This window comes from Neomonachus schauinslandi, chromosome X (genome assembly GCF_002201575.2).
Source record: "Neomonachus schauinslandi chromosome X, ASM220157v2, whole genome shotgun sequence".
NCBI lineage: Eukaryota > Metazoa > Chordata > Mammalia > Carnivora > Phocidae > Neomonachus > Neomonachus schauinslandi.
In genome coordinates, this window is record NC_058419.1 from 63,732,880 (window position 1) to 63,741,856 (window position 8,977).

Below are 8,977 nucleotides of genomic sequence, written 5' to 3' on the forward strand. Positions count from 1 at the left end.
TTCTTCTTCTTCTTCTTCTTCTTCTTCTTCTTCTTCTTCTTCTTCTTTTTTAACATATAATGTATTATTTGTTTCAGAGGTACAGGTCTGTGATTCAACAGTCTTACGCAATTCACAGCACCCACCATAGCACATGCCCTCCCCAATGTCTATCACTCAGCCACCCCATCCCTCCCAACCCCCACCACTCCAGCAACCCTCAGTTTATTTCCTGAGATTAAGTATTCCTCATATCAGTGAAATCATATGATACATGTCTTTCTCTGATTGACTTATTTCGCTCAGCACAATACCCTCCAGTTCCATCCATGTCATTGCAAATGGCAAGATTTCATTCCTTTTGATGTGGTATATATACACCATAATAGCTTTTCAAATGGCTTTTAGGTGGTTGTTATTCCACTTAAAAAGATTCTCTTTTCTCCAAATGCAGGACCATGAATGTTTCCCACCCCTGTCTGGCAATGCTACTGGTTTCAGATAGCAAAAGGCTTAGGAACAGAATAGCCTCACCACTATTGTGCTCCTTTGGTTGTGTCTGAGTCTCACATTTCTCACTGAGGACTGAGCCAAGCAGACATGGTTGCAGATCACAACTTCTTCAGAAAGGTTAGCAACAAGAACTATGGTAAGTTGCCTGCGTATGTATGTCCCAACTCATTTGCCCCAGAACTGGAGGATGCTACCTGCAAGAAATTAAAAAAAAAAAAAATCATTTGAATCTTCATTTTCACCTCATTTGGTAAGGTACAAAGTGGTAAATTAACTTGCCCAGGGATAAAGAAACTCACTGTTAATTAGATTTTGAAATTTGGCTAAAAATAAACCTCTCACTCAAATAATCTTTCTACTTCACCTGTCTGCCTCTGTGCTGAGAGAAGAAAGTGCTGTGTAAATCTCCCCAAAACCAAGGGCACCAATGGTAGGTGGAAAGCATGGAGCAGATTAGCTGTGGCTCAGTGAGAGGCAGAGATTGACATTGATAGGAATTTTTTACTTCACTAACAGCTTTTTCTATTATCCTCTGCCTATAACAGCCATTATTTGGAATATACACAGGACTTGTGTCCCTTCCCCCAGTTATCTCATTTTATGTACTGTCAAGTGCAAAACAATACTTTCCTAGGCCTTAGAACACACCTTTCCCTCTAAATATAATGGATATTAATTAATTAATGTACATTTTGCATCCCTTCAATGTATTAGGCATTGTTTTAGGTACTGATGATAAGATGGTATATAGGCAGACATGGTCTCTGCACTCATGTAAATTGTAATCACATACTATATCCACCCCATCCTCTCCACCCAAAGAAATAATACTCATTTATTAATAAGTGCATGTCTCATGAGCATTTTAAATTAATTTTTTTAATTTTCTCAAGATAAATTAAAATGTTTTAAATAAAGTGTAGTATTCCTCCAAAAAACATGCTATTTTACTAGAATGACCATACACTAGGCTGACCATATATTCTGATTTGCCTGGAACAGAACTGGTTTACATTTGTTATTGCAATGTAATCAATAATGATACTACCTTTCACTCTTTAAAGTGTCTTAGTTTGGATAATGGCATATGATCACTCTGCCATCTGCCCATTCACACAATCTAGGTGATACCTTTAACATTTATACCTATTAATACCCACACATATCCCATAAATTCTATCTTCCTAATTTCTAAATTTAGCTACTTCTCTCTGCACCACCTTTATTCTAATTTAGACAACCATCATCTGTTTTTTTATTATTATTATGTTATATTAATCACCATACATTACAGCATTTGTTTTTGATGTAGTGTTCCATGATTCATTGTTTGCGGATAACACCCAGTGCTCCATGCAGTACATGCCCTCTTTAATACCCATCACCAGGCTAACCCATCCCCCCACCCCCCTCCCCTCTAGAACCCTCAGTTTGTTTCTCAGAGTCCATAGTCTCTCAAACCATCATCTCTTTATTACTTATTCTTACCAGCCTTTATCGGTTCCCTCTACTTCCAATTTTGCCCATTCCAATAAACATATTCTTCATTTTTTAAAAGATTTTATTTATTTATTCATGAGAGACACAGAGAGAAAGAGGCAGAGGGAGAAGCAGGCTCCCCGCTGAGCAGGGAGCCCAATGCGGGACTCGATCCCAGGACCCTGGGATCATGACCTGAGCTGAAGGCAGACGCTTAACCATCTGAACCACCCAGGCACCCAAATCTATTTTTCATTAAAGTGATATTTCTGAATTCCAAATTTGATGTCACTATTCTGTTGCCTAATTCTTCCAAAGATTCACCTGTATCTAAAAACAAAAACAAAACAAAACAAAACAAAACTTCCTTACTATGGTGTATTAAGTCCTGCAGGTCTATCTTTCCAACCTCATTTCTATAGCTCTACACTTCACCACAATTCTCTGCTCCAACCATGCTGAAGTACTCACATTTTCATGAATGTGTGATGCATTCTGATATATTGATGAACTTGAATAAATATTTTATGCTCTTGGAATATTCTTTTCCCACTTTTCATGTGACTAATTTTCCTTCAGCTCCTAATTTAGAATTATCTTCTGGAAAGCCTTCTCAGATTTCTCTCCAAGTCTGACTTAGGTACCTCTCTGTGCCTTGATAAGATCTCATGCTTCCATTATAAACTGGATCATACACTGGATATTATATTCTAAGACATATATTGAATTTTTCTTGATCAAGTGTACATCAAGAGAAATAGAAAACTTCCTTGCATGCATTAGATATTCAAAACACATTTGTTTATTGAATAAATTAAGGAAATGATAGAATCATAGGTGCAAGATAAAATTAATATTGTTAGAAATTAGCAGTCAGCATCCCCATCCATCTTCCACCCAAATAACAACAGGTAAGCCTACTTGTAAGATTGTCCTGAAAACTTCCGATTGCAGATGAGATGGAATAAATCTACTCCATCCCATTATTCTTGATAATTATGGCTAAAATACCTAGATAAAACATAAAACAAATGAAAGAGGACTCTAAGATGTGGAGAAAATTAAAAAAAAGACTGGCTGAAGATCTCAAGACTCAAGGAACAACATGACATCGATTGTGTGTGTGTGTGTGTGCGTGCGTGCACATATGTGTGTGTGTCGTCTCCTGTATATCCTGGACTAAGCACTGGGGAAGCCCACAGATGAAAAAACTTTCAAAAAAATGGCTGAAAATTTCCCAAATTTTGTGCAAGGCATAAAGCTATGAATTCAAGAATTGAGTTTACCCTAAATGGGATAAATGCAAATAAATGTACATATAGACACATCATAATTAATCTTCAGAACTCTAAAGACTAGAAATCTCATAAAAGAAGAAAACAGAGAAAAGCAATATATGATTCATAGAAAAAAAATGATCCAAATGACAAATTTCTAATTTAAAACCATGGAGGCCAACAAAAATATCCTTTGGGAATACTCAGGTGATGGAAACAAAGTTGACATGCTCTAAGATAATTGCTAAAGAAAGTTCTTCAAGCACAAAGGAAATAATAAGAGAAAAAAATTAACATCAAGAATATAAAAAGAGGGGCACCTCTGTGGCTCAGGTGGTTAAGCACAAGACTCATGATTTTGGTTCAGGTCATTATCTCAAGGTCCTGAGACTGAGCCCTGCATCAGGCTCTGAGCTCAGTACAGAGCCTGCTTGAGATTCTCTCTTCTTCTCCCTCTGCCCCTCCCTGCCTCTCAAAAACAAATAAATAAATAAAATTTAAAAAAGAAAGAATAAAGAAGGAGACCGGTCACAAAATGGGGAAGGAAGGCTGTGGGGCAGTCTCATTGTGCCCTGAGCCAGCTTTGGAGCAGGGACTGGGAGGAGGCATCTCCCTTCACCCCTCCTATGCTGGATTGTGCTTCTGGGCCCCCAGATTCCCCTTCACCTCAACCTGACCCCCTTCCTGCCATCCTTACATTGAGTGTAGGAACCTGAAACCCTGCAACAAAATGGTGAGACCTAATGTGGCCTTCTGGAGTGATTGACACCCAAATAACATCTCTATGTCTCTCTGACTCTCTCTTTCTGTTTTTGAGTTTCTCCCTCCCCCTACTTATCCTGACTGAGTGTGTCAGAAGCCAGGACTTTTTCTCTGGGTTCCTTTCCAAAATGCAGCCACCACCATCACCAACCTCTACAAAGAAAGAAAGCATGGATACCCATCAGTAAAGTTTTGATATTGGAATTCAAATTGACTATCAGCAATGCAATAATGTGTTGGTTTGGGTTAAAGAGCCCTGAATAACTATTCATAGAGAAGATTTGGTCAGCTTCCTGTGTGGAAAAGTTCCTTCACCACAAAACTCTAGAGCTCCCCAAGACTGACTGTAGTGTCCCCTAACGGAGCTACTTCAATGGAAATCAGCTCATCTATAGAGACTAATTTGCAACCCTTCTGGGAAAACATAGCTCTGCATGGTCTTAGTGGTACAATGGATAGTATAAGCATGCATTTGAGTACCCCAAGCTCTCTACACATATAAGCAATAGATGGAATGCTAGTTGAAGGATAAATGGACTCCATGATGTCAATGTGAACACTTTCATATCAGAAGAAATGGCACTCCACTTGGACAGTGGTGGAACGGAAGGTGTACCTTAGCCCAGTGTGGCCATTTGATTACAGACTTGCCAATCCATAAACACAACAGAATGATCTAAACTGCAGACATTTTCACACCCACCATGCTGCTTGAAAGCCACTTGATCCCCAACATATACTATTATTGCAAAGGAAACATGAGCCATCTTCCCTTATTAACTGTTTAAAACAAGTGAATTCTATAGTGGTTGCCATAAAAGGAAGTTCTAGGTATTTACAGTAGATGATTCTTGTAACTATGGCTTTCTTAAAACTATAATCCTAGCAGAGGATATCAGATATCATGTAGTCATTAAAAAGATCATCACAGGGAAACATATATCTGTTCCAAGGCTAAAAGTGACCTTACTTATATTTATTCTCAAAGGGAAAGGAAATATCAGATGTTTACTTGATTATAGAAGGCCTTTTTTGGGTCCATTTCCTGCTGTGTTGATTATTTTGCTTCAACAGTATTGCCAGTTTCCTAAAATTATCTCAAACCCATGATTTGTCTTCCTGTCAAATCTACAGGCTTCCATTTTTTGCAGCAGCACTGTACCATGCACCTGGTTTCTGTATAGTCACAGTGTGCAATTTCTAATGATTGGGCTGTTCCCTGTTTTTAGTTTTCCATGCAGTTTCTAGTTCTGGTGATTATGTGATGTAAAAGGGTTCTATGATGGACATGCAATGTACTTAATCCATACACAGATCTTTATTGGATTCACTTTGTGTGTGTTAGTGCTCTAAAAGTAACAATATTATTAAATTGTCCCCAGATTAACCCTGTAGGCTTAAAATTCTCAGTTTTAAGACAAGGACTACTCCTCAAACAGGATACTATTCTTATGGTAAATGTAATTATGTAGACTCCATTCAAGGGTGACCTAAAGTAGAGAGGTCATGAACTTTGAGAATGGGGTTCCTTTTTGGTTCAGTATTAGCAAGATGGAGATGGATGGTGGGGGAGGGTAGGTATTCTAGTCTTTCGTGTCCTGTTCTACATTTTTCATGAATGCCCTACTTTGTGCAGTTTCCATTGGGATGGTGGAAGATAAAGGTCTTTTATCTGCTAACAATGTGGTCACAACTTAAGTAGAAAAGCCGGACTCTTCAGTCCCTCTTCTAACAAGTGCAGTTTGGAATCTCATTCTGGAAAATATGGAATCACATGGATGTTCTCTAGATGTTAGGTAGCCCTAAATAAAGGTTCTGAGTACATTCCTCTTTTGAGTACATATAAGACCTCTTATAGCTACAATGTTTTAGAGCATGTTTCATCCTCATTTTTAATATCTTGAACTGAATGATAATCTGTTTTAGATGAAGAGTTGATGTCAGCCTGCCAGGTACTATAATTTATTCTATCATATTACTATATTATATATCAAGTAGGACAGTGAAAATATTTCCTTGCAAACTTGTAGTATTATGTTCAAATAGCCAACATATTTTTAACCTTAAAAGACCATTGCAAATCAGTATAAGAATTTTCCAACAGTTATTCACAGCACTTTGTTAAAGTTTGCAGTTACATCAGCCATTTAGTAATATCTTTCTGTGAAGAAACTTTGCTAAGATAACCATAATATTCATTGACTGGGTGGGAGATGAATGGAATATTAGAAAGGTGTGAGCTGAAGTTCTGTATCCATTATAGATATAGCCCTTATTTTAAAAAGTCAATCCTATACTAAAAATAAGAATGAAAATGAGGTATTTCTAAATATTTGCAAAACTGTATCATTTTTTCTTTGAATATAACAGCAGGAAGAATTACACCAATATGTCATTTTCCCTGAAACAGACAAGCCTGTGTATTACGAATACTTTCAAGCTTCTCTTTGCAGTATGCCCAGAAATGAATTTGGAATTATCTTTGTTTTTTCTATTGCTGTAAATTTAGATTCTGGAATTGGGATTGGTGGTGTAAACCATTGCTCACAAATGGCCAGAACTTCTTGTCCTAAAGGATTTTGAGATTGAGGAACCCCATTTAACCTCCCCTTTATGCCTTGGTTCTATTCTTCCTTCCAAGTTGAATAACATTTTTTTTTAAATTTTTGGTTGTTTTTGTTTTAGTTGGTGTTTTAATTTCAGTACCCTTAACTCTCGATTGTCAAATTTTGATAAAACATGTTCCATTTTCTTCAGTAAGAAAAAGTAGGTCTTAATGTCTGCCAGCATACAATTTATATGCCTTATTGCCTCCATAAACTTTTGAAAAACTTTAAAAAAAGAATGAAGAAAGATTAACCTAAATATTAATATATCCAGAAAAACTATCCTTCAAAATGAAGGAAAAATTAAGACAATCTCAAATTAAAAAAATTAATAGAAATCACTGATTGATAGTAGTGTTCTTCAATAAAAATTGCTAAAAAGAGATTTTTGGGGGGGGCAAGATGGCAGAGGAGTAGGGGACTCTGTTTCAACTGGTCCCCTGAATTTAGCTGGATATCTACCAAACCATTCGAACACCCACAAAATCAGCCTGAGATGTAACAATATATATATGGATCTCTACAAGCAGAAAATCAGCTGTTGCAAGGTATGAAGGGCAGAGTTGTGATTCTGCAGGCAGATATGGGAAGATAAACAGAAGAGGGAGGGAGCCACTATAAGCTGGCCCCTGGAAAGTGATGTAACACCCAAGTGCAAAAGCTTCCCAGTGATAACTTGCAGACCAGTAGTGGTGGGATGGGAAGGGCCTGATAACAGTGATCAAACAGGATCCAGGAGCTGAGTAGGTATGAGCGCACACAAGGGCCTGAGGCCAGCCACCCCCATCTCTGCCACTGCCCACACAGACCTGGGACCACTCAGGGTTTTGGAAGCACAAAGAACAGAGACAAGCAGGGCCTGAGTCAACAGATGAGAGGCTTGTTGGGGGTGTGCACCTCCCATGGGAGGCTGCGGTTTTCAGCAGCGCTTACAGAAAGGGAGACTGTGTGTTCTGGATGGTTCAGAGAAGAGTGGACTGTGACTTCTCTGCCCTGGGGCAGAGGTCCGGGTGTGGACATTTTCCTTTGCTCTGACCCTCTGAAAAGGCGCAAAAAGCTGCCAGAGAACAAAAGCCCCAAAACCAGTTTCCAAGGAGCCCAGCCCCCTCATGGGGGCAGGGCAACTCCGCCCAGGCAGAGTGGCTTGAAAAACCATGCAGAAGGCCCCTCACCCAGAAGAAAAGCTGGAAGAACAAGAGGATGACAACCCTAGCGTCCCCATAAAACTATAAAACCCCAACACCAGGGGAAAATAGTATATTGAGCTCCAGGTATTGCCTCACGGCTTGTGTACTTCTCAGATACAACTTTTTTTTTTCTTTTTATTCTTATGTTTCTTCTCTGTTTTTTCTTTTTACCTATTTCTCATTTCAACTAGATGTTTAATATAACATCTCATAGTAGCTTTTTAACTTTTACTTTTTCACACCTCTCTCTCTCTCTCTCTTTTTTATATAGATATAAGCTTCAATGTAGTCTTTTTTTCCCTATTCAATATTACCTTTATATATATCCCAGTTTTATTTTCCCTGTAACTCTGGGAAGTAGTGTCCTCTAACAAAGAGAACAAAACACACCCAAGAATAACTGAAACACCCTACCTTGCCCACATTGAGAGATTATAACCCCCTCCCCCACCCCACCTTTTTTTAATCTTTAATCTTTAATTTATTTTTTAATTTTTTTAATTTTATAAATTTTATTCTTGGGTTTCATTTTGGCTGTGTTTTTTCGGTGGTGGCTTCTGACCACTCCGGATTTTCTCAGGGTGCATCTTGCCTGGATTGTGGTTGATATTTTGGACTCTATATACCCTCAAGCACCCCTCAACAGAATGACTAGGATGAGGAAACTCCCAACAAAGAAAAGAACCAGAGACAATGGCTTCTCCCGCAGACCTAATGGATATGGATATAAGCAAGATATCAGAAATAGACTTCAGGGTAGCAATTATGAAGTCAATAGCTAGGCTCAAGAAAACCATTAGTGGCAATATAGAGTCTCTAAGGGCAGAAATGAGAGCTAATCAGGCCAAACTTAAAATGCTATGAATGAGATGCAGTCTAAACTGGACACTCTAACAGCTAGGGTAAATGAGGCAGAAGAACAAATTAGTGATCTAGAAGATAAGCTGAGAGAAAGGAAAGAACAGGAGGAGACCTGGAACAAAGAGCATAAAATCCATGAGAACAGACTTAGAGAGATTAACGATGCCATGAAATGTTTTATTTTCAGAACTATTGAGATTCCTGAGGGGTGGAGAGAAAGAGGACTAGAAGGTATATTTGAGCAAATCATAGTTGAGAACTTCTTTAATCTGGGGAATGAAACAAACATTCGTGTCCTAGAGGCAGAGAGGAC

The 8,977-nt window shown here is 38.3% G+C and overlaps 1 pseudogene; it reads left to right on the plus strand.

Moving 5' to 3' along the window:
• The first annotated feature begins 579 nt into the window (after positions 1-579).
• On the plus strand, positions 580-4,690 carry LOC110573320 (annotated as a pseudogene).
• The last annotated feature ends 4,287 nt before the right edge of the window (positions 4,691-8,977 follow it).